This window comes from Lissotriton vulgaris, chromosome 11 (assembly GCF_964263255.1).
Source record: "Lissotriton vulgaris chromosome 11, aLisVul1.2, whole genome shotgun sequence".
NCBI lineage: Eukaryota > Metazoa > Chordata > Amphibia > Caudata > Salamandridae > Lissotriton > Lissotriton vulgaris.
The window spans coordinates 739,606,486-739,634,280 of NC_141699.1; positions in this window are offsets into that span (position 1 = coordinate 739,606,486).

A 27,795-nucleotide genomic window follows, 5' to 3' on the forward strand; every position below is an offset into this window, starting at 1 on the left:
ATTTGAAAACGGACCATTTTCCACATTTCTGAAGCATGACGTAATGGGGTGTTATCTCTTTTGTCGAAAATCAGCCGTTTTTGCTCAAACATTAAATGCCTCCAAATGGTATTTAATTAACTTCCCGAGCCCATGGAAGCATGAAAATCACTTTAAACATGCTAATTTTAGCTCTAACACTGATGATCCACCTACAAATGTGAACTGACGTTTAAAAATAAAACATTTGAAAACGGACCATTTTCCACATTTCTGAAGCATGACGTAATGGGGGGGTGTTATCTCTTTTGTCGAAAATCAGCCGTTTTTGCTCGAACATTAAATGCCTCCAAATGGTATTTAATTAACTTCCCGAGCCCCTGGAAGCATGAAAATCACTTTAAACATGCTAATTTTAGCTCTAACACTGATGATCCACCTACAAATGTGAACTGACGTTCAAAAATAAAACATTTGAAAACGGACCATTTTCCACATTTCTGAAGCATGACGTAATGGGGGGGTGTTATCTCTTTTGTCGAAAATCAGCCGTTTTTGCTCTAACATTAAATGCCTCCAAATGGTATTTAATTAACTTCCCGGGGTGAAGAAACCCTTTTTGAGAACTCAGAGTGAGTAAATTGGCCATTTTCATGCACTTTTAACCATTCCATAAATCTTGTGTTTTGGGCCCCTGGAAGCATGAAAATCACTTTAAACATGCTAATTTTAGCTCTAACACTGATGATCCACCTACAAATGTGAACTGACGTTCAAAAATAAAACATTTGAAAACGGACCATTTTCCACATTTCTGAAGCATGACGTAATGGGGGGGTGTTATCTCTTTTGTCGAAAATCAGCCGTTTTTGCTCGAACATTAAATGCCTCCAAATGGTATTTAATTAACTTCCCGGGGTGAAGAAACCCTTTTTGAGAACTCAGAGTGAGTAAATTGGCCATTTTCATGCACTTTTAACCATTCCATAAATCTTGTGTTTTGGGCCCCTGGAAGCATGAAAATCACTTTAAACATGCTAATTTTAGCTCTAACACTGATGATCCACCTACAAATGTGAACTGACGTTCAAAAATAAAACATTTGAATACGGACCATTTTCCACATTTCTGAAGCATGACGTAATGGGGGGGTGTTATCTCTTTTGTCGAAAATCAGCCGTTTTTGCTCGAACATTAAATGCCTCCAAATGGTATTTAATTAACTTCCCGGGGTGAAGAAACCCTTTTTGAGAACTCAGAGTGAGTGAATTGGCCATTTTCATGCACTTTTAACCATTCCATAAATCTTGTGTTTTGGGCCCCTGGAAGCATGAAAATCACTTTAAACATGCTAATTTTAGCTCTAACAATGATGATCCACCTACAAATGTGAACTGACGTTCAAAAATAAAACATTTGAAAACGGACCATTTTCCACATTTCTGAAGCATGACGTAATGGGGGGGGTGTTATCTCTTTTGTCGAAAATCAGCCGTTTTTGCTCGAACATTAAATGCCTCCAAATGGTATTTATTTCACTTCCCGAGCCCCTGGAAGCATGAAAATCACTTTAAACATGCTAATTTTAGCTCTAACACTGATGATCCACCTACAAATGTGAACTTACGTTCAAAAATAAAACATTTGAAAACGGACCATTTTCCACATTTCTGAAGCATGACGTAATGGGGGGGTGTTATCTCTTTTGTCGAAAATCAGCCGTTTTTGCTCTAACATTAAATGCCTCCAAATGGTATTTAATTAACTTCCCGGGGTGAAGAAACCCTTTTTGAGAACTCAGAGTGAGTAAATTGGCCATTTTCATGCACTTTTAACCATTCCATAAATCTTGTGTTTTGGGCCCCTGGAAGCATGAAAATCACTTTAAACATGCTAATTTTAGCTCTAACACTGATGATCCACCTACAAATGTGAACTGACGTTCAAAAATAAAACATTTGAAAACGGACCATTTTCCACATTTCTGAAGCATGACGTAATGGGGGGGTGTTATCTCTTTTGTCGAAAATCAGCCGCTTTTGCTCGAACATTAAATGCCTCCAAATAGTATTTATTTCACTTCCCGAGCCCCTGGAAGCATGAAAATCACTTTAAACATGCTAATTTTAGCTCGAACACTGACGATCCACCTACAAATGTGAACTGACGTTCAAAAATAAAACATTTGAAAACGGACCATTTTCCACATTTCTGAAGCATGACGTAATGGGGGGGTGTTATCTCTTTTGTCGAAAATCAGCCGTTTTTGCTCGAACATTAAATGCCTCCAAATGTTATTTATTTCACTTCCCGGGGTGAAGAAACCCTTTTTGAGAACTCAGAGTGAGTAAATTGGCCATTTTCATGCACTTTTAACCATTCCATAAATCTTGTGTTTTGGGCCCCTGGAAGCATGAAAATCACTTTAAACATGCTAATTTTAGCTCTAACACTGATGATAAACCTACAAATGTGAACTGACGTTCAAAAATAAAACATTTGAAAACGGACCATTTTCCACATTTCTGAAGCATGACGTAATGGGGGGGTGTTATCTCTTTTGTCGAAAATCAGCCGTTTTTGCTCGAACATTAAATGCCTCCAAATGGTATTTAATTAACTTCCCGAGCCCCTGGAAACATGAAAATCACTTTAAACATGCTAATTTTAGCTCTAACACTGATGATCCACCTACAAATGTGAACTGACGTTCAAAAATAAAACATTTGAAAACGGACCATTTTCCACATTTCTGAAGCATGACGTAATGGGGGGGTGTTATCTCTTTTGTCGAAAATCAGCCGTTTTTGCTCGAACATTAAATGCCTCCAAATGGTATTTAATTAACTTCCCGAGCCCCTGGAAGCATGAAAATCACTTTAAACATGCTAATTTTAGCTCTAACACTGATGATCCACCTACAAATGTGAACTGACGTTCAAAAATAAAACATTTGAAAACGGACCATTTTCCACATTTCTGAAGCATGACGTAATGGGGGGGTGTTATCTCTTTTGTCGAAAATCAGCCGTTTTTGCTCGAACATTAAATGCCTCCAAATGGTATTTAATTAACTTCCCGGGGTGAAGAAACCCTTTTTGAGAACTCAGAGTGAGTAAATTGGCCATTTTCATGCACTTTTAACCATTCCATAAATCTTGTGTTTTGGGCCCCAAGAAGCATGAAAATCACTTTAAACATGCTAATTTTAACTCTAACACTGATGATCCACCTACAAATGTGAACTGACGTTCAAAAATAAAACATTTGAAAATGGACCATTTTCCACATTTCTGAAGCATGACGTAATGGGGGGGTGTTATCTCTTTTGTCGAAAATCAGCCGTTTTTGCTCGAACATTAAATGCCTCCAAATGGTATTTAATTAACTTCCCGAGCCCCTGGAAGCATGAAAATCACTTTAAACATGCTAATTTTAGCTCTAACACTGATGATCCACCTACAAATGTGAACTGACGTTCAAAAATAAAACATTTGAAAACGGACTATTTTCCACATTTCTGAAGCATGACGTAATGGGGGGGTGTTATCTCTTTTGTCGAAAATCAGCCGTTTTTTGCTCGAACATTAAATGCCTCCAAATGGTATTTAATTAACTTCCCGAGCCCCTGGAAGCATGAAAATCACTTTAAACATGCTAATTTTAGCTCTAACACTGATGATCCACCTACAAATGTGAACTGACGTTAAAAAATAAAACATTTGAAAACGGACCATTTTCCACATTTCTGAAGCATGACGTAATGGGGTGTTATCTCTTTTGTCGAAAATCAGCCGTTTTTGCTCGAACATTAAATGCCTCCAAATGGTATTTAATTAACTTCCCGAGCCCATGGAAGCATGAAAATCACTTTAAACATGCTAATTTTAGCTCTAACACTGATGATCCACCTACAAATGTGAACTGACGTTTAAAAATAAAACATTTGAAAACGGACCATTTTCCACATTTCTGAAGCATGACGTAATGGGGGGGTGTTATCTCTTTTGTCGAAAATCAGCCGTTTTTGCTCGAACATTAAATGCCTCCAAATGGTATTTAATTAACTTCCCGAGCCCCTGGAAGCATGAAAATCACTTTAAACATGCTAATTTTAGCTCTAACACTGATGATCCACCTACAAATGTGAACTGACGTTCAAAAATAAAACATTTGAAAACGGACCATTTTCCACATTTCTGAAGCATGACGTAATGGGGGGGTGTTATCTCTTTTGTCGAAAATCAGCCGTTTTTGCTCTAACATTAAATGCCTCCAAATGGTATTTAATTAACTTCCCGGGGTGAAGAAACCCTTTTTGAGAACTCAGAGTGAGTAAATTGGCCATTTTCATGCACTTTTAACCATTCCATAAATCTTGTGTTTTGGGCCCCTGGAAGCATGAAAATCACTTTAAACATGCTAATTTTAGCTCTAACACTGATGATCCAACTACAAATGTGAACTGACGTTCAAAAATAAAACATTTGAAAACGGACCATTTTCCACATTTCTGAAGCATGACGTAATGGGGGGGTGTTATCTCTTTTGTCGAAAATCAGCCGTTTTTGCTCGAACATTAAATGCCTCCAAATGGTATTTAATTAACTTCCTGGGGTGAAGAAACCCTTTTTGAGAACTCAGAGTGAGTAAATTGGCCATTTTCATGCACTTTTAACCATTCCATAAATCTTGTGTTTTGGGCCCCTGGAAGCATGAAAATCACTTTAAACATGCTAATTTTAGCTCTAACACTGATGATCCACCTACAAATGTGAACTGACGTTCAAAAATAAAACATTTGAATACGGACCATTTTCCACATTTCTGAAGCATGACGTAATGGGGGGGGTGTTATCTATTTTGTCGAAAATCAGCCGTTTTTGCTCGAACATTAAATGCCTCCAAATGGTATTTAATTAACTTCTCGAGCCCCTGGAAGCATGAAAATCACTTTAAACATGCTAATTTTAGCTCTAACAATGATGATCCACCTACAAATGTGAACTGACGTTCAAAAATAAAACATTTGAAAACGGACCATTTTCCACATTTCTGAAGCATGACGTAATGGGGGGGTGTTATCTCTTTTGTCGAAAATCAGCCGTTTTTGCTCGAACATTAAATGCCTCCAAATGGTATTTAATTAACTTCCCGAGCCCCTGGAAGCATGAAAATCACTTTAAACATGCTAATTTTAGCTCTAACACTGATGATCCACCTACAAATGTGAACTGACGTTCAAAAATAAAACATTTGAAAACGGACCATTTTCCACATTTCTGAAGCATGACGTAATGGGGGGGTGTTATCTCTTTTGTCGAAAATCAGCCGTTTTTGCTCGAACATTAAATGCCTCCAAATGGTATTTAATTAACTTCCCGAGCCCCTGGAAGCATGAAAATCACTTTAAACATGCTAATTTTAGCTCTAACACTGATGATCCACCTACAAATGTGAACTGACGTTCAAAAATAAAACATTTGAAAACGGACCATTTTCCACATTTCTGAAGCATGACGTAATGGGGGGGTGTTATATCTTTTGTCGAAAATCAGCCGTTTTTGCTCGAACATTAAATGCCTCCAAATGGTATTTAATTAACTTCCCGGGGTGAAGAAACCCTTTTTGAGAACTCAGAGTGAGTAAATTGGCCATTTTCATGCACTTTTAACCATTCCATAAATCTTGTGCTTTGGGCCCCTGGAAGCATGAAAATCACTTTAAACATGCTAATTTTAGCTCTAACACTGATGATCCACCTACAAATGTGAACTGACGTTCAAAAATAAAACATTTGAAAACGGACCATTTTCCACATTTCTGAAGCATGACGTAATGGGGGGGGTGTTATCTCTTTTGTCGAAAATCAGCCGTTTTTGCTCGAACATTAAATGCCTCCAAATGGTATTTAATTAACTTCCCGGGGTGAAGAAACCCTTTTTGAGAACTCAGAGTGAGTAAATTGGCCATTTTCATGCACTTTTAATCATTCCATAAATCTTGTGTTTTGGGCCCCAAGAAGCATGAAAATCACTTTAAACATGCTAATTTTAGCTCTAACACTGATGATCCACCTACAAATGTGAACTGACGTTCAAAAATAAAACATTTGAAAACGGACCATTTTCCACATTTCTGAAGCATGACGTAATGGGGGGGTGTTATCTCTTTTGTCGAAAATCAGCCGTTTTTGCTCGAACATTAAATGCCTCCAAATGGTATTTAATTAACTTCCCGAGCCCCTGGAAGCATGAAAATCACTTTAAACATGCTAATTTTAGCTCTAACACTGATGATCCACCTACAAATGTGAACTGACGTTCAAAAATAAAACATTTGAAAACGGACCATTTTCCACATTTCTGAAGCATGACGTAATGGGGGGGTGTTATCTCTTTTGTCGAAAATCAGCCGTTTTTGCTCTAACATTAAATGCCTCCAAATGGTATTTAATTAACTTCCTGGGGTGAAGAAACCCTTTTTGAGAACTCAGAGTGAGTAAATTGGCCATTTTCATGCACTTTTAACCATTCCATAAATCTTGTGTTTTGGTCCCCTGGAAGCATGAAAATCACTTTAAACATGCTAATTTTAGCTCTAACACTGATGATCCACCTACAAATGTGAACTGACGTTCAAAAATAAAACATTTGAAAACGGACCATTTTCCACATTTCTGAAGCATGACGTAATAGGGGGGTGTTATCTCTTTTGTCGAAAATCAGCCGTTTTTGCTCGAACATTAAATGCCTCCAAATGGTATTTAATTAACTTCCCGAGCCCCTGGAAGCATGAAAATCACTTTAAACATGCTAATTTTAGCTCTAACACTGATGATCCACTTACAAATGTGAACTGACGTTCAAAAATAAAACATTTGAAAACGGACCATTTTCCACATTTCTGAAGCATGACGTAATGGGGGGGTGTTATCTCTTTTGTCGAAAATCAGCCGTTTTTGCTCGAACATTAAATGCCTCCAAATGGTATTTAATTAACTTCCCGAGCCCCTGGAAGCATGAAAATCACTTTAAACATGCTAATTTTAGCTCTAACACTGATGATCCACCTACAAATGTGAACTGACGTTCAAAAATAAAACATTTGAAAACGGACCATTTTCCACATTTCTGAGGCATGACGTAATGGGGAGGTGTTATCTCTTTTGTCGAAAATCAGCCGTTTTTGCTCGAACATTAAATGCCTCCAAATGGTATTTAATTAACTTCCCGAGCCCCTGGAAGCATGAAAATCACTTTAAACATGCTAATTTTAGCTCTAACACTGATGATCCACCTACAAATGTGAACTGACGTTCAAAAATAAAACATTTGAAAACGGACCATTTTCCACATTTCTGAAGCATGACGTAATGGGGGGGTGTTATCTCTTTTGTCGAAAATCAGCCGTTTTTGCTCGAACATTAAATGCCTCCAAATGGTATTTAATTAACTTCCCGAGCCCCTGGAAGCATGAAAATCACTTTAAACATGCTAATTTTAGCTCTAACACTGATGATCCACCTACAAATGTGAACTGACGTTCAAAAATAAAACATTTGAAAACGGACCATTTTCCACATTTCTGAAGCATGACGTAATGGGGGGGTGTTATCTCTTTTGTCAAAAATCTGCCGTTTTTGCTCGAACATTAAATGCCTCCAAATGGTATTTAATTAACTTCCCGAGCCCCTGGAAGCATGAAAATCACTTTAAACATGCTAATTTTAGCTCTAACACTGATGATCCACCTACAAATGTGAACTGACGTTCAAAAATACAACATTTGAAAACGGACCATTTTCCACATTTCTGAAGCATGACGTAATGGGGGGGTGTTATCTCTTTTGTCGAAAATCAGCCGTTTTTGCTCGAACATTAAATGCCTCCAAATGGTATTTAATTAACTTCCCGAGCCCCTGGAAGTATGAAAATCACTTTAAACATGCTAATTTTAGCTCTAACACTGATGATCCACCTACAAATGTGAACTGACGTTCAAAAATAAAACATTTGAAAACGGACCATTTTCCACATTTCTGAAGCATGACGTAATGGGGGGGTGTTATCTCTTTTGTCGAAAATCAGCCGTTTTTGCTCGAACATTAAATGCCTCCAAATGGTATTTAATTAACTTCCTGAGCCCCTGGAAGCATGAAAATTACTTTAAACATGCTAATTTTAGCTCTAACACTGATGATCCACCTACAAATGTGAACTGACGTTCAAAAATAAAACATTTGAAAACGGACCATTTTCCACATTTCTGAAGCATGACGTAATGGGGGGGTGTTATCTCTTTTGTCGAAAATCTGCCGTTTTTGCTCGAACATTAAAGGCCTCCAAATGGTATTTAATTAACTTCCCGAGCCCCTGGAAGCATGAAAATCACTTTAAACATGCTAATTTTAGCTCTAACACTGATGATCCACCTACAAATGTGAACTGACGTTCAAAAATAAAACATTTGAAAACGGACCATTTTCCACATTTCTGAAGCATGACGTAATGGGGGGGTGTTATCTCTTTTGTCGAAAATCAGCCGTTTTTGCTCGAACATTAAATGCCTCCAAATGGTATTTAATTAACTTCCCGAGCCCCTGGAAGCATGAAAATCACTTTAAACATGCTAATTTTAGCTCTAACACTGATGATCCACCTACAAATGTGAACTGACGTTCAAAAATAAAACATTTGAAAACGGACCATTTTCCACATTTCTGAAGCATGACGTAATGAGGGGGTGTTATCTCTTTTGTCGAAAATCAGCCGTTTTTGCTCGAACATTAAATGCCTCCAAATGGTATTTATTTCACTTCCCGGGGTGAAGAAACCCTTTTTGAGAACTCAGAGTGAGTAAATTGGCCATTTTCATGCACTTTTAACCATTCCATAAATCTTGTGTTTTGGGCCCCTGGAAGCATGAAAATCACTTTAAACATGCTAATTTTAGCTCTAACAATGATGATCCACCTACAAATGTGAACTGACGTTCAAAAATAAAACATTTGAAAACGGACCATTTTCCACATTTCTGAAGCATGACGTAATGGGGGGGTGTTATCTCTTTTGTCGAAAATCAGCCGTTTTTGCTCGAACATTAAATGCCTCCAAATGGTATTTATTTCACTTCCCGAGCCCCTGGAAGCATGAAAATCACTTTAAACATGCTAATTTTAGCTCTAACACTGATGATCCACCTACAAATGTGAACTTACGTTCAAAAATAAAACATTTGAAAACGGACCATTTTCCACATTTCTGAAGCATGACGTAATGGGGGGGTGTTATCTCTTTTGTCGAAAATCAGCCGTTTTTGCTCTAACATTAAATGCCTCCAAATGGTATTTAATTAACTTCCCGGGGTGAAGAAACCCTTTTTGAGAACTCAGAGTGAGTAAATTGGCCATTTTCAAGCACTTTTAACCATTCCATAAATCTTGTGTTTTGGGCCCCTGGAAGCATGAAAATCACTTTAAACATGCTAATTTTAGCTCTAACACTGATGATCCACCTACAAATGTGAACTGACGTTCAAAAATAAAACATTTGAAAACGGACCATTTTCCACATTTCTGAAGCATGACGTAATGGGGGGGTGTTATCTCTTTTGTCGAAAATCAGCCGCTTTTGCTCGAACATTAAATGCCTCCAAATGGTATTTATTTCACTTCCCGAGCCCCTGGAAGCATGAAAATCACTTTAAACATGCTAATTTTAGCTCTAACACTGATGATCCACCTACAAATGTGAACTGACGTTCAAAAATAAAACATTTGAAAACGGACCATTTTCCACATTTCTGAAGCATGACGTAATGAGGGGGTGTTATCTCTTTTGTCGAAAATCAGCCGTTTTTGCTCGAACATTAAATGCCTCCAAATGGTATTTATTTCACTTCCCGGGGTGAAGAAACCCTTTTTGAGAACTCAGAGTGAGTAAATTGGCCATTTTCATGCACTTTTAACCATTCCATAAATCTTGTGTTTTGGGCCCCTGGAAGCATGAAAATCACTTTAAACATGCTAATTTTAGCTCTAACAATGATGATCCACCTACAAATGTGAACTGACGTTCAAAAATAAAACATTTGAAAACGGACCATTTTCCACATTTCTGAAGCATGACGTAATGGGGGGGGTGTTATCTCTTTTGTCGAAAATCAGCCGTTTTTGCTCGAACATTAAATGCCTCCAAATGGTATTTATTTCACTTCCCGAGCCCCTGGAAGCATGAAAATCACTTTAAACATGCTAATTTTAGCTCTAACACTGATGATCCACCTACAAATGTGAACTTACGTTCAAAAATAAAACATTTGAAAACGGACCATTTTCCACATTTCTGAAGCATGACGTAATGGGGGGGTGTTATCTCTTTTGTCGAAAATCAGCCGTTTTTGCTCTAACATTAAATGCCTCCAAATGGTATTTAATTAACTTCCCGGGGTGAAGAAACCCTTTTTGAGAACTCAGAGTGAGTAAATTGGCCATTTTCAAGCACTTTTAACCATTCCATAAATCTTGTGTTTTGGGCCCCTGGAAGCATGAAAATCACTTTAAACATGCTAATTTTAGCTCTAACACTGATGATCCACCTACAAATGTGAACTGACGTTCAAAAATAAAACATTTGAAAACGGACCATTTTCCACATTTCTGAAGCATGACGTAATGGGGGGGTGTTATCTCTTTTGTCGAAAATCAGCCGCTTTTGCTCGAACATTAAATGCCTCCAAATGGTATTTATTTCACTTCCCGAGCCCCTGGAAGCATGAAAATCACTTTAAACATGCTAATTTTAGCTCGAACACTGACGATCCACCTACAAATGTGAACTGACGTTCAAAAATAAAACATTTGAAAACGGACCATTTTCCACATTTCTGAAGCATGACGTAATGGGGGGGTGTTATCTCTTTTGTCGAAAATCAGCCGTTTTTGCTCGAACATTAAATGCCTCCAAATGGTATTTATTTCACTTCCCGGGGTGAAGAAACCCTTTTTGAGAACTCAGAGTGAGTAAATTGGCCATTTTCATGCACTTTTAACCATTCCATAAATCTTGTGTTTTGGGCCCCTGGAAGCATGAAAATCACTTTAAACATGCTAATTTTAGCTCTAACACTGATGATAAACCTACAAATGTGAACTGACGTTCAAAAATAAAACATTTGAAAACGGACCATTTTCCACATTTCTGAAGCATGACGTAATGGGGGGGTGTTATCTCTTTTGTCGAAAATCAGCCGTTTTTGCTCGAACATTAAATGCCTCCAAATGGTATTTAATTAACTTCCCGAGCCCCTGGAAAAATGAAAATCACTTTAAACATGCTAATTTTAGCTCTAACACTGATGATCCACCTACAAATGTGAACTGACGTTCAAAAATAAAACATTTGAAAACGGACCATTTTCCACATTTCTGAAGCATGACGTAATGGGGGGGTGTTATCTCTTTTGTCGAAAATCAGCCGTTTTTGCTCGAACATTAAATGCCTCCAAATGGTATTTAATTAACTTCCCGAGCCCCTGGAAGCATGAAAATCACTTTAAACATGCTAATTTTAGCTCTAACACTGATGATCCACCTACAAATGTGAACTGACGTTCAAAAATAAAACATTTGAAAACGGACCATTTTCCACATTTCTGAAGCATGACGTAATGGGGGGGTGTTATCTCTTTTGTCGAAAATCAGCCATTTTTGCTCGAACATTAAATGCCTCCAAATGGTATTTAATTAACTTCCCGGGGTGAAGAAACCCTTTTTGAGAACTCAGAGTGAGTAAATTGGCCATTTTCATGCACTTTTAACCATTCCATAAATCTTGTGTTTTGGGCCCCAAGAAGCATGAAAATCACTTTAAACATGCTAATTTTAACTCTAACACTGATGATCCACCTACAAATGTGAACTGACGTTCAAAAATAAAACATTTGAAAATGGACCATTTTCCACATTTCTGAAGCATGACGTAATGGGGGGGTGTTATCTCTTTTGTCGAAAATCAGCCGTTTTTGCTCGAACATTAAATGCCTCCAAATGGTATTAAATTAACTTCCCGAGCCCCTGGAAGCATGAAAATCACTTTAAACATGCTAATTTTAGCTTTAACACTGATGATCCACCTACAAATGTGAACTGACGTTCAAAAATAAAACATTTGAAAACTGACTATTTTCCACATTTCTGAAGCATGACGTAATGGGGGGGTGTTATCTCTTTTGTCGAAAATCAGCCGTTTTTTGCTCGAACATTAAATGCCTCCAAATGGTATTTAATTAACTTCCCGAGCCCCTGGAAGCATGAAAATCACTTTAAACATGCTAATTTTAGCTCTAACACTGATGATCCACCTACAAATGTGAACTGACGTTAAAAAATAAAACATTTGAAAACGGACCATTTTCCACATTTCTGAAGCATGACGTAATGGGGTGTTATCTCTTTTGTCGAAAATCAGCCGTTTTTGCTCGAACATTAAATGCCTCCAAATGGTATTTAATTAACTTCCCGAGTCCATGGAAGCATGAAAATCACTTTAAACATGCTAATTTTAGCTCTAACACTGGTGATCCACCTACAAATGTGAACTGACGTTTAAAAATAAAACATTTGAAAACGGACCATTTTCCACATTTCTGAAGCATGACGTAATGGGGGGGTGTTATCTCTTTTGTCGAAAATCAGCCGTTTTTGCTCGAACATTAAATGCCTCCAAATGGTATTTAATTAACTTCCCGAGCCCCTGGAAGCATGAAAATCACTTTAAACATGCTAATTTTAGCTCTAACACTGATGATCCACCTACAAATGTGAACTGACGTTCAAAAATAAAACATTTGAAAACGGACCATTTTCCACATTTCTGAAGCATGACGTAATGGGGGGGTGTTATCTCTTTTGTCGAAAATCAGCCGTTTTTGCTCTAACATTAAATGCCTCCAAATGGTATTTAATTAACTTCCCGGGGTGAAGAAACCCTTTTTGAGAACTCAGAGTGAGTAAATTGGCCATTTTCATGCACTTTTAACCATTCCATAAATCTTGTGTTTTGGGCCCCTGGAAGCATGAAAATCACTTTAAACATGCTAATTTTAGCTCTAACACTGATGATCCACCTACAAATGTGAACTGACGTTCAAAAATAAAACATTTGAAAACGGACCATTTTCCACATTTCTGAAGCATGACGTAATGGGGGGGTGTTATCTCTTTTGTCGAAAATCAGCCGTCTTTGCTCGAACATTAAATGCCTCCAAATGGTATTTAATTAACTTCCCGGGGTGAAGAAACCCTTTTTGAGAACTCAGAGTGAGTAAATTGGCCATTTTCATGCACTTTTAACCATTCCATAAATCTTGTGTTTTGGGCCCCTGGAAGCATGAAAATCACTTTAAACATGCTAATTTTAGCTCTAACACTGATGATCCACCTACAAATGTGAACTGACGTTCAAAAATAAAACATTTGAATACGGACCATTTTCCACATTTCTGAAGCATGACGTAATGGGGGGGTGTTATCTATTTTGTCGAAAATCAGCCGTTTTTGCTCGAACATTAAATGCCTCCAAATGGTATTTAATTAACTTCTCGAGCCCCTGGAAGCATGAAAATCACTTTAAACATGCTAATTTTAGCTCTAACAATGATGATCCACCTACAAATGTGAACTGACGTTCAAAAATAAAACATTTGAAAACGGACCATTTTCCACATTTCTGAAGCATGACGTAATGGGGGGGTGTTATCTCTTTTGTCGAAAATCAGCCGTTTTTGCTCGAACATTAAATGCCTCCAAATGGTATTTAATTAACTTCCCGAGCCCCTGGAAGCATGAAAATCACTTTAAACATGCTAATTTTAGCTCTAACACTGATGATCCACCTACAAATGTGAACTGACGTTCAAAAATAAAACATTTGAAAACGGACCATTTTCCACATTTCTGAAGCATGACGTAATGGGGGGGTGTTATCTCCTTTGTCGAAAATCAGCCGTTTTTGCTCGAACATTAAATGCCTCCAAATGGTATTTAATTAACTTCCCGAGCCCCTGGAAGCATGAAAATCACTTTAAACATGCTAATTTTAGCTCTAACACTGATGATCCACCTACAAATGTGAACTGACGTTCAAAAATAAAACATTTGAAAACGGACCATTTTCCACATTTCTGAAGCATGACGTAATGGGGGGGTGTTATCTCTTTTGTCGAAAATCAGCCGTTTTTGCTCGAACATTAAATGCCTCCAAATGGTATTTAATTAACTTCCCGGGGTGAAGAAACCCTTTTTGAGAACTCAGAGTGAGTAAATTGGCCATTTTCATGCACTTTTAACCATTCCATAAATCTTGTGCTTTGGGCCCCTGGAAGCATGAAAATCACTTTAAACATGCTAATTTTAGCTCTAACACTGATGATCCACCTACAAATGTGAACTGACGTTCAAAAATAAAACATTTGAAAACGGACCATTTTCCACATTTCTGAAGCATGACGTAATGGGGGGGTGTTATCTCTTTTGTCGAAAATCAGCCGTTTTTGCTCGAACATTAAATGCCTCCAAATGGTATTTAATTAACTTCCCGGGGTGAAGAAACCCTTTTTGAGAACTCAGAGTGAGTAAATTGGCCATTTTCATGCACTTTTAACCATTCCATAAATCTTGTGTTTTGGGCCCCAAGAAGCATGAAAATCACTTTAAACATGCTAATTTTAGCTCTAACACTGATGATCCACCTACAAATGTGAACTGACGTTCAAAAATAAAACATTTGAAAACGGACCATTTTCCACATTTCTGAAGCAAGACGTAATGGGGGGGTGTTATCTCTTTTGTCGAAAATCAGCCGTTTTTGCTCGAACATTAAATGCCTCCAAATGGTATTTAATTAACTTCCCGAGCCCCTGGAAGCATGAAAATCACTTTAAACATGCTAATTTTAGCTCTAACACTGATGATCCACCTACAAATGTGAACTGACGTTCAAAAATAAAACATTTGAAAACGGACCATTTTCCACATTTCTGAAGCATGACGTAATGGGGGGGTGTTATCTCTTTTGTCGAAAATCAGCCGTTTTTGCTCTAACATTAAATGCCTCCAAATGGTATTTAATTAACTTCCTGGGGTGAAGAAACCCTTTTTGAGAACTCAGAGTGAGTAAATTGGCCATTTTCATGCACTTTTAACCATTCCATAAATCTTGTGTTTTGGTCCCCTGGAAGCATGAAACTCACTTTAAACATGCTAATTTTAGCTCTAACACTGATGATCCACCTACAAATGTGAACTGACGTTCAAAAATAAAACATTTGAAAACGGACCATTTTCCACATTTCTGAAGCATGACGTAATAGGGGGGTGTTATCTCTTTTGTTGAAAATCAGCCGTTTTTGCTCGAACATTAAATGCCTCCAAATGGTATTTAATTAACTTCCCGAGCCCCTGGAAGCATGAAAATCACTTTAAACATGCTAATTGTAGCTCTAACACTGATGATCCACTTACAAATGTGAACTGACGTTCAAAAATAAAACATTTGAAAACGGACCATTTTCCACATTTCTGAAGCATGACGTAATGGGGGGGTGTTATCTCTTTTGTCGAAAATCAGCCGTTTTTGCTCGAACATTAAATGCCTCCAAATGGTATTTAATTAACTTCCCGAGCCCCTGGAAGCATGAAAATCACTTTAAACATGCTAATTTTAGCTCTAACACTGATGATCCACCTACAAATGTGAACTGACGTTCAAAAATAAAACATTTGAAAACGGACCATTTTCCACATTTCTGAAGCATGACGTAATGGGGAGGTGTTATCTCTTTTGTCGAAAATCAGCCGTTTTTGCTCGAACATTAAATGCCTCCAAATGGTATTTAATTAACTTCCCGAGCCCCTGGAAGCATGAAAATCACTTTAAACATGCTAATTTTAGCTCTAACACTGATGATCCACCTACAAATGTGAACTGACGTTCAAAAATAAAACATTTGAAAACGGACCATTTTCCACATTTCTGAAGCATGACGTAATGGGGGGGTGTTATCTCTTTTGTCGAAAATCAGCCGTTTTTGCTCGAACATTAAATGCCTCCAAATGGTATTTAATTAACTTCCCGGGGTGAAGAAACCCTTTTTGAGAACTCAGAGTGAGTAAATTGGCCATTTTCATGCACTTTTAACCATTCCATAAATCTTGTGTTTTGGGCCCCTGGAAGCATGAAAATCACTTTAAACATGCTAATTTTAGCTCTAACACTGATGATCCACCTACAAATGTGAACTGAAGTTCAAAAATAAAACATTTGAAAACGGACCATTTTCCACATTTCTGAAGCATGACGTAATGGGGGGGTGTTATCTCTTTTGTCGAAAATCTGCCGTTTTTGCTCTAACATTAAATGCCTCCAAATGGTATTTAATTAACTTCCCGGGGTGAAGAAACACTTTTTGAGAACTCAGAGTGAGTAAATTGGCCATTTTCATGCACTTTTAACCATTCCATAAATCTTGTGTTTTGGGCCCCTGGAAGCATGAAAATCACTTTAAACATGCTAATTTTAGCTCTAACACTGATGATCCACCTACAAATGTGAACTGACGTTCAAAAATAAAACATTTGAAAACGGACCATTTTCCACATTTCTGAAGCATGACGTAATGGGGGGGTGTTATCTCTTTTGTCGAAAATCAGCCGTTTTTGCTCGAACATTAAATGCCTCCAAATGGTATTTAATTAACTTCCCGAGCCCCTGGAAGCATGAAAATCACTTTAAACATGCTAATTTTAGCTCTAACACTGATGATCCACCTACAAATGTGAACTGACGTTCAAAAATAAAACATTTGAAAACGGACCATTTTCCACATTTCTGAAGCATGACGTAATGGGGGGTGTTATCTCTTTTGTCGAAAATCAGCCGTTTTTGCTCGAACATTAAATGCCTCCAAATGGTATTTAATTAACTTCCCGAGCCCCTGGAAGCATGAAAATCACTTTAAACATGCTAATTTTAGCTCTAACACTGATGATCCACCTACAAATGTGAACTGACGTTCAAAAATAAAACATTTGAAAACGGACCATTTTCCACATTTCTGAAGCATGACGTAATGGCGGGGTGTTATCTCTTTTGTCGAAAATCTGCCGTTTTTGCTCGAACATTAAAGGCCTCCAAATGGTATTTAATTAACTTCCCGAGCCCCTGGAAGCATGAAAATCACTTTAAACATGCTAATTTTAGCTCTAACACTGATGATCCACCTACAAATGTGAACTGACGTTCAAAAATAAAACATTTGAAAACGGACCATTTTCCACATTTCTGAAGCATGACGTAATGGGGGGGTGTTATCTCTTTTGTCGAAAATCAGCCGTTTTTGCTCAAACATTAAATGCCTCCAAATGGTATTTAATTAACTTCCCGAGCCCCTGGAAGCATGAAAATCACTTTAAACATGCTAATTTTAGCTCTAACACTGATGATCCACCTACAAATGTGAACTGACGTTCAAAAATAAAACATTTGAAAACGGACCATTTTCCACATTTCTGAAGCATGACGTAATGGGGGGGTGTTATCTCTTTTGTCAAAAATCAGCCGTTTTTGCTCTAACATTAAATGCCTCCAAATGGTATTTAATTAACTTCCCGGGGTGAAGAAACCCTTTTTGAGAACTCAGAGTGAGTAAATTGGCCATTTTCATGCACTTTTAACCATTCCATAAATCTTGTGTTTTGGGCCCCAAGAAGCATGAAAATCACTTTAAACATGCTAATTTTAGCTCTAACACTGATGATCCACCTACAAATGTGAACTGACGTTCAAAAATAAAACATTTGAAAACGGACCATTTTCCACATTTCTGAAGCATGACGTAATGGGGGGGTGTTATCTCTTTTGTCGAAAATCAGCCGTTTTTGCTCGAACATTAAATGCCTCCAAATGGTATTTAATTAACTTCCCGGGGAGAAGAAACCCTTTTTGAGAACTCAGAGTGTGTAAATTGGCCATTTTCATGCACTTTTAACCATTCCATAAATCTTGTGTTTTGGGCCCCTGGAAGCATGAAAATCACTTTAAACATGCTAATTTTAGCTCTAACACTGATGATCCACCTACAAATGTGAACTGATGTTCAAAAATAAAACATTTGAAAACGGACCATTTTCCACATTTCTGAAGCATGACGTAATGGGGGGGTGTTATCTCTTTTGTCGAAAATCAGCCGTTTTTGCTCTAACATTAAATGCCTCCAAATGGTATTTAATTAACTTCCCGAGCCCCTGGAAGCATGAAAATCACTTTAAACATGCTAATTTTAGCTCTAACACTGATGATCCACCTACAAATGTGAACTGACGTTCAAAAATAAAACATTTGAAAACGGACCATTTTCCACATTTCTGAAGCAGGACGTAATGGGGGGGTGTTATCTCTTTTGTCGAAAATCAGCCGTTTTTGCTCTAACATTAAATGCCTCCAAATGGTATTTAATTAACTTCCCGAGCCCCTGGAAGCATGAAAATCACTTTAAACATGCTAATTTTAGCTCTAACACTGATGATCCACCTACAAATGTGAACTGACGTTCAAAAATAAAACATTTGAAAACGGACCATTTTCCACATTTCTGAAGCATGACGTAATGGGGGGGTGTTATCTCTTTTGTCGAAAATCAGCCGTTTTTGCTCTAACATTAAATGCCTCCAAATGGTATTTAATTAACTTCCCGGGGTGAAGAAACCCTTTTTGAGAACTCAGAATGAGTAAATTGGCCATTTTCATGCACTTTTAACCATTCCATAAATCTTGTGTTTTGGGCCCCTGGAATCATGAAAATCACTTTAAACATGCTAATTTTAGCTCTAACACTGATGATCCACCTACAAATGTGAACTGACGTTCAAAAATAAAACATTTGAAAACGGACCATTTTCCACATTTCTGAAGCATGACGTAATGGGGGGGTGTTATCTCTTTTGTCGAAAATCAGCCGTTTTTGCTCGAACATTAAATGCCTCCAAATGGTATTTAATTAACTTCCCGGGGTGAAGAAACCCTTTTTGAGAACTCAGAGTGAGTAAATTGGCCATTTTCATGCACTTTTAACCATTCCATAAATCTTGTGTTTTGGGCCCCTGGAAGCATGAAAATCACTTTAAACATGCTAATTTTAGCTCTAACACTGATGATCCACCTACAAATGTGAACTGACGTTCAAAAATAAAACATTTGAAAATGGACCATTTTCCACATTTCTGAAGCATGACGTAATGGGGGGGGTGTTATCTCTTTTGTCGAAAATCAGCCGTTTTTGCTCTAACATTAAATGCCTCCAAATGGTATTTAATTAACTTCCCGAGCCCCTGGAAGCATGAAAATCACTTTAAACATGCTAATTTTAGCTCTAACACTGATGATCCACCTACAAATGTGAACTGACGTTCAAAAATAAAACATTTGAAAACGGACCATTTTCCACATTTCTGAAGCATGATGTAATGGGGGGGTGTTATCTCTTTTGTCGAAAATCAGCCGTTTTTGCTCTAACATTAAATGCCTCCAAATGGTATTTAATTAACTTCCCGGGGTGAAGAAACCCTTTTTGAGAACTCAGAGTGAGTAAATTGGCCATTTTCATGCACTTTTAACCATTCCATAAATCTTGTGTTTTGGGCCCCAAGAAGCATGAAAATCACTTTAAACATGCTAATTTTAGCTCTAACACTGATGATCCACCTACAAATGTGAACTGACGTTCAAAAATAAAACATTTGAAAACGGACCATTTTCCACATTTCTGAAGCATGACGTAATGGGGGGGTGTTATCTCTTTTGTCGAAAATCAGCCGTTTTTGCTCTAACATTAAATGCCTCCAAATGGTATTTAATTAACTTCCCGGGGTGAAGAAACCCTTTTTGAGAACTCAGAGTGAGTAAATTGGCCATTTTCATGCACTTTTAACCATTCCATAAGTCTTGTGTTTTGGGCCCCTGGAAGCATGAAAATCACTTTAAACATGCTAATTTTAGCTCTAACACTGATGATCCACCTACAATTTGTGAACTGACGTTCAAAAATAAAACATTTGAAAACGGACCATTTTCCACATTTCTGAAGCATGACGTAATGGGGGGGTGTTATCTCTTTTGTCGAAAATCAGCCGTTTTTGCTCGAACATTAAATGCCTCCAAATGGTATTTATTTCACTTCCCGAGCCCCTGGAAGCATGAAAATCACTTTAAACATGCTAATTTTAGCTCTAACACTGATGATCCACCTACAAATGTGAACTGACGTTCAAAAATAAAACATTTGAAAATGGACCATTTTCCACATTTCTGAAGCATGACGTAATGGGGGGGGTGTTATCTCTTTTGTCGAAAATCAGCCGTTTTTGCTCTAACATTAAATGCCTCCAAATGGTATTTAATTAACTTCCCGAGCCCCTGGAAGCATGAAAATCACTTTAAACATGCTAATTTTAGCTCTAACACTGATGATCCACCTACAAATGTGAACTGACGTTCAAAAATAAAACATTTGAAAACGGACCATTTTCCACATTTCTGAAGCATGACGTAATGGGGGGGTGTTATCTCTTTTGTCGAAAATCAGCCGTTTTTGCTCTAACATTAAATGCCTCCAAATGGTATTTAATTAACTTCCCGGGGTGAAGAAACCCTTTTTGAGAACTCAGAGTGAGTAAATTGGCCATTTTCATGCACTTTTAACCATTCCATAAATCTTGTGTTTTGGGCCCCTGGAAGCATGAAAATCACTTTAAACATGCTAATTTTAGCTCTAACACTGATGATCCACCTACAAATGTGAACTGACGTTCAAAAATACAACATTTGAAAACGGACCATTTTCCACATTTCTGAAGCATGACGTAATGGGGGGGTGTTATCTCTTTTGTCGAAAATCAGCCGTTTTTGCTCGAACATTAAATGCCTCCAAATGGTATTTATTTCACTTCCCGAGCCCCTGGAAGCATGAAAATCACTTTAAACATGCTAATTTTAGCTCTAACACTGATGATCCACCTACAAATGTGAACTGACGTTCAAAAATAAAACATTTGAAAACGGACCATTTTCCACATTTCTGAAGCATGACGTAATGGGGGGGTGTTATCTCTTTTGTCGAAAATCAGCCGTTTTTGCTCGAAAATTAAATGCCTCCAAATGGTATTTATTTCACTTCCCGAACCCCTGGAAGCATGAAAATCACTTTAAACATGCTAATTTTAGCTCTAACACTGATGATCCACCTACAAATGTGAACTGACGTTCAAAAATAAAACATTTGAAAACGGACCATTTTCCACATTTCTGAAGCATGACGTAATGGGGGGTGTTATCTCTTTTGTCGAAAATCAGCCGTTTTTGCTCTAACATTAAATGCCTCCAAATGGTATTTAATTAACTTCCCGGGGTGAAGAAACCCTTTTTGAGAACTCAGAGTGAGTAAATTGGCCATTTTCATGCACTTTTAACCATTCCATAAATCTTGTGTTTTGGGCCCCTGGAAGCATGAAAATCACTTTAAACATGCTAATTTTAGCTCTAACACTGATGATCCACCTACAAATGTGAACTGACGTTCAAAAATAAAACATTTGAAAACGGACCATTTTCCACATTTCTGAAGCATGACGTAATGGGGGGTGTTATCTCTTTTGTCGAAAATCAGCCGTTTTTGCTCTAACATTAAATGCCTCCAAATGGTATTTAATTAACTTCTCGGGGTGAAGAAACCCTTTTTGAGAACTCAGAGTGAGTAAATTGGCCATTTTCATGCACTATTAACCATTCCATAAATCTTGTGTTTTGGGCCCCTGGAAGCATGAAAATCACTTTAAACATGCTAATTTTAGCTCTAACACTGATGATCCACCTACAAATGTGAACTGACGTTCAAAAATAAAACATTTGAAAACGGACCATTTTCCACATTTCTGAAGCATGACGTAATGGGGGGGTGTTATCTCTTTTGTTGAAAATCAGCCGTTTTTGCTCGAACATTAAATGCCTCCAAATGGTATTTAATTAACTTCCCGAGCCCCTGGAAGCATGAAAATCACTTTAAACATGCTAATTTTAGCTCTAACACTGATGATCCACCTACAAATGTGAACTGACGTTCAAAAATAAAACATTTGAAAACAGACCATTTTCCACATTTCTGAAGCATGACGTAATGGGGGGGTGTTATCTCTTTTGTCGAAAATCAGCCGTTTTTGCTCGAACATTAAATGCCTCCAAATGGTATTTAATTAACTTCCCGGGGTGAAGAAACCCTTTTTGAGAACTCAGAGTGAGTAAATTGGCCATTTTCATGCACTTTTAACCATTCCATAAATCTTGTGTTTTGGGCCCCTGGAAGCATGAAAATCACTTTAAACATGCTAATTTTAGCTCTAACACTGATGATCCACCTACAAATGTGAACTGACGTTCAAAAATAAAACATTTGAAAACGGACCATTTTCCACATTTCTGAAGCATGACGTAATGGGGGGGTGTTTGCTCTTTTGTCGAAAATCAGCCGTTTTTGCTCGGACATTAAATGCCTCCAAATGGTATTTAATTAACTTCCCGAGCCCCTGGAAGCATGAAAATCACTTTAAACATGCTAATTTTAGCTCTAACACTGATGATCCACCTACAAATGTGAACTGACGTTCAAAAATAAAAAAAATGGAAAACGGACCATTTTCCACATTTCTGAAGCATGACGTAATGGGGGGGTGTTATCTCTTTTGTCGAAAATCAGCCGTTTTTGCTCGAACATTAAATGCCTCCAAATGGTATTTAATTAACTTCCCGAGTCCATGGAAGCATGAAAATCACTTTAAACATGCTAATTTTAGCTCTAACACTGATGATCCACCTACAAATGTGAACTGACGTTTAAAAATAAAACATTTGAAAACGGACCATTTTCCACATTTCTGAAGCATGACGTAATGGGGGGGTGTTATCTCTTTTGTCGAAAATCAGCCGTTTTTGCTCGAACATTAAATGCCTCCAAATGGTATTTAATTAACTTCCCGAGCCCATGGAAGCATGAAAATCACTTTAAACATGCTAATTTTAGCTCTAACACTGATGATCCACCTACAAATGTGAACTGACGTTCAAAAATAAAACATTTGAAAACGGACCATTTTCCACATTTCTGAAGCATGACGTAATGGGGGGGTGTTATCTCTTTTGTCGAAAATCAGCCGTTTTTGCTCTAACATTAAATGCCTCCAAATGGTATTTAATTAACTTCCCGGGGTGAAGAAACCCTTTTTGAGAACTCAGAGTGAGTAAATTGGCCATTTTCATGCACTTTTAACCATTCCATAAATCTTGTGTTTTGGGCCCCTGGAAGCATGAAAATCACTTTAAACATGCTAATTTTAGCTCTAACACTGATGATCCACCTACAAATGTGAACTGACGTTCAAAAATAAAACATTTGAAAACGGACCATTTTCCACATTTCTGAAGCATGACGTAATGGGGGGGTGTTATCTCTTTTGTCGAAAATCAGCCGTCTTTGCTCGAACATTAAATGCCTCCAAATGGTATTTAATTAACTTCCCGGGGTGAAGAAACCCTTTTTGAGAACTCAGAGTGAGTAAATTGGCCATTTTCATGCACTTTTAACCATTCCATAAATCTTGTGTTTTGGGCCCCTGGAAGCATGAAAATCACTTTAAACATGCTAATTTTAGCTCTAACACTGATGATCCACCTACAAATGTGAACTGACGTTCAAAAATAAAACATTTGAATACGGACCATTTTCCACATTTCTGAAGCATGACGTAATGGGGGGGTGTTATCTATTTTGTCGAAAATCAGCCGTTTTTGCTCGAACATTAAATGCCTCCAAATGGTATTTAATTAACTTCTCGAGCCCCTGGAAGCATGAAAATCACTTTAAACATGCTAATTTTAGCTCTAACAATGATGATCCACCTACAAATGTGAACTGACGTTCAAAAATAAAACATTTGAAAACGGACCATTTTCCACATTTCTGAAGCATGACGTAATGGGGGGGTGTTATCTCTTTTGTCGAAAATCAGCCGTTTTTGCTCGAACATTAAATGCCTCCAAATGGTATTTAATTAACTTCCCGAGCCCCTGGAAGCATGAAAATCACTTTAAACATGCTAATTTTAGCTCTAACACTGATGATCCACCTACAAATGTGAACTGACGTTCAAAAATAAAACATTTGAAAACGGACCATTTTCCACATTTCTGAAGCATGACGTAATGGGGGGGTGTTATCTCCTTTGTCGAAAATCAGCCGTTTTTGCTCGAACATTAAATGCCTCCAAATGGTATTTAATTAACTTCCCGAGCCCCTGGAAGCATGAAAATCACTTTAAACATGCTAATTTTAGCTCTAACACTGATGATCCACCTACAAATGTGAACTGACGTTCAAAAATAAAACATTTGAAAACGGACCATTTTCCACATTTCTGAAGCATGACGTAATGGGGGGGTGTTATCTCTTTTGTCGAAAATCAGCCGTTTTTGCTCGAACATTAAATGCCTCCAAATGGTATTTAATTAACTTCCCGGGGTGAAGAAACCCTTTTTGAGAACTCAGAGTGAGTAAATTGGCCATTTTCATGCACTTTTAACCATTCCATAAATCTTGTGCTTTGGGCCCCTGGAAGCATGAAAATCACTTTAAACATGCTAATTTTAGCTCTAACACTGATGATCCACCTACAAATGTGAACTGACGTTCAAAAATAAAACATTTGAAAACGGACCATTTTCCACATTTCTGAAGCATGACGTAATGGGGGGGTGTTATCTCTTTTGTCGAAAATCAGCCGTTTTTGCTCGAACATTAAATGCCTCCAAATGGTATTTAATTAACTTCCCGGGGTGAAGAAACCCTTTTTGAGAACTCAGAGTGAGTAAATTGGCCATTTTCATGCACTTTTAACCATTCCATAAATCTTGTGTTTTGGGCCCCAAGAAGCATGAAAATCACTTTAAACATGCTAATTTTAGCTCTAACACTGATGATCCACCTACAAATGTGAACTGACGTTCAAAAATACAACATTTGAAAACGGACCATTTTCCACATTTCTGAAGCATGACGTAATGGGGGGGTGTTATCTCTTTTGTCGAAAATCAGCCGTTTTTGCTCGAACATTAAATGCCTCCAAATGGTATTTATTTCACTTCCCGAGCCCCTGGAAGCATGAAAATCACTTTAAACATGCTAATTTTAGCTCTAACACTGATGATCCACCTACAAATGTGAACTGACGTTCAAAAATAAAACATTTGAAAACGGACCATTTTCCACATTTCTGAAGCATGACGTAATGGGGGGGTGTTATCTCTTTTGTCGAAAATCAGCCGTTTTTGCTCGAAAATTAAATGCCTCCAAATGGTATTTATTTCACTTCCCGAACCCCTGGAAGCATGAAAATCACTTTAAACATGCTAATTTTAGCTCTAACACTGATGATCCACCTACAAATGTGAACTGACGTTCAAAAATAAAACATTTGAAAACGGACCATTTTCCACATTTCTGAAGCATGACGTAATGGGGGGTGTTATCTCTTTTGTCGAAAATCAGCCGTTTTTGCTCTAACATTAAATGCCTCCAAATGGTATTTAATTAACTTCCCGGGGTGAAGAAACCCTTTTTGAGAACTCAGAGTGAGTAAATTGGCCATTTTCATGCACTTTTAACCATTCCATAAATCTTGTGTTTTGGGCCCCTGGAAGCATGAAAATCACTTTAAACATGCTAATTTTAGCTCTAACACTGATGATCCACCTACAAATGTGAACTGACGTTCAAAAATAAAACATTTGAAAACGGACCATTTTCCACATTTCTGAAGCATGACGTAATGGGGGGTGTTATCTCTTTTGTCGAAAATCAGCCGTTTTTGCTCTAACATTAAATGCCTCCAAATGGTATTTAATTAACTTCTCGGGGTGAAGAAACCCTTTTTGAGAACTCAGAGTGAGTAAATTGGCCATTTTCATGCACTATTAACCATTCCATAAATCTTGTGTTTTGGGCCCCTGGAAGCATGAAAATCACTTTAAACATGCTAATTTTAGCTCTAACACTGATGATCCACCTACAAATGTGAACTGACGTTCAAAAATAAAACATTTGAAAACGGACCATTTTCCACATTTCTGAAGCATGACGTAATGGGGGGGTGTTATCTCTTTTGTTGAAAATCAGCCGTTTTTGCTCGAACATTAAATGCCTCCAAATGGTATTTAATTAACTTCCCGAGCCCCTGGAAGCATGAAAATCACTTTAAACATGCTAATTTTAGCTCTAACACTGATGATCCACCTACAAATGTGAACTGACGTTCAAAAATAAAACATTTGAAAACAGACCATTTTCCACATTTCTGAAGCATGACGTAATGGGGGGGTGTTATCTCTTTTGTCGAAAATCAGCCGTTTTTGCTCGAACATTAAATGCCTCCAAATGGTATTTAATTAACTTCCCGGGGTGAAGAAACCCTTTTTGAGAACTCAGAGTGAGTAAATTGGCCATTTTCATGCACTTTTAACCATTCCATAAATCTTGTGTTTTGGGCCCCTGGAAGCATGAAAATCACTTTAAACATGCTAATTTTAGCTCTAACACTGATGATCCACCTACAAATGTGAACTGACGTTCAAAAATAAAACATTTGAAAACGGACCATTTTCCACATTTCTGAAGCATGACGTAATGGGGGGGTGTTTGCTCTTTTGTCGAAAATCAGCCGTTTTTGCTCGGACATTAAATGCCTCCAAATGGTATTTAATTAACTTCCCGAGCCCCTGGAAGCATGAAAATCACTTTAAACATGCTAATTTTAGCTCTAACACTGATGATCCACCTACAAATGTGAACTGACGTTCAAAAATAAAAAAAATGGAAAACGGACCATTTTCCACATTTCTGAAGCATGACGTAATGGGGGGGTGTTATCTCTTTTGTCGAAAATCAGCCGTTTTTGCTCGAACATTAAATGCCTCCAAATGGTATTTAATTAACTTCCCGAGTCCATGGAAGCATGAAAATCACTTTAAACATGCTAATTTTAGCTCTAACACTGATGATCCACCTACAAATGTGAACTGACGTTTAAAAATAAAACATTTGAAAACGGACCATTTTCCACATTTCTGAAGCATGACGTAATGGGGGGGTGTTATCTCTTTTGTCGAAAATCAGCCGTTTTTGCTCGAACATTAAATGCCTCCAAATGGTATTTAATTAACTTCCCGAGCCCCTGGAAGCATGAAAATCACTTTAAACATGCTAATTTTAGCTCTAACACTGATGATCCACCTACAAATGTGAACTGACGTTCAAAAATAAAACATTTGAAAACGGACCATTTTCCACATTTCTGAAGCATGACGTAATGGGGGGGTGTTATCTCTTTTGTCGAAAATCAGCCGTTTTTGCTCTAACATTAAATGCCTCCAAATGGTATTTAATTAACTTCCCGGGGTGAAGAAACCCTTTTTGAGAACTCAGAGTGAGTAAATTGGCCATTTTCATGCACTTTTAACCATTCCATAAATCTTGTGTTTTGGGCCCCTGGAAGCATGAAAATCACTTTAAACATGCTAATTTTAGCTCTAACACTGATGATCCACCTACAAATGTGAACTGACGTTCAAAAATAAAACATTTGAAAACGGACCATTTTCCACATTTCTGAAGCATGACGTAATGGGGGGGTGTTATCTCTTTTGTCGAAAATCAGCCGTC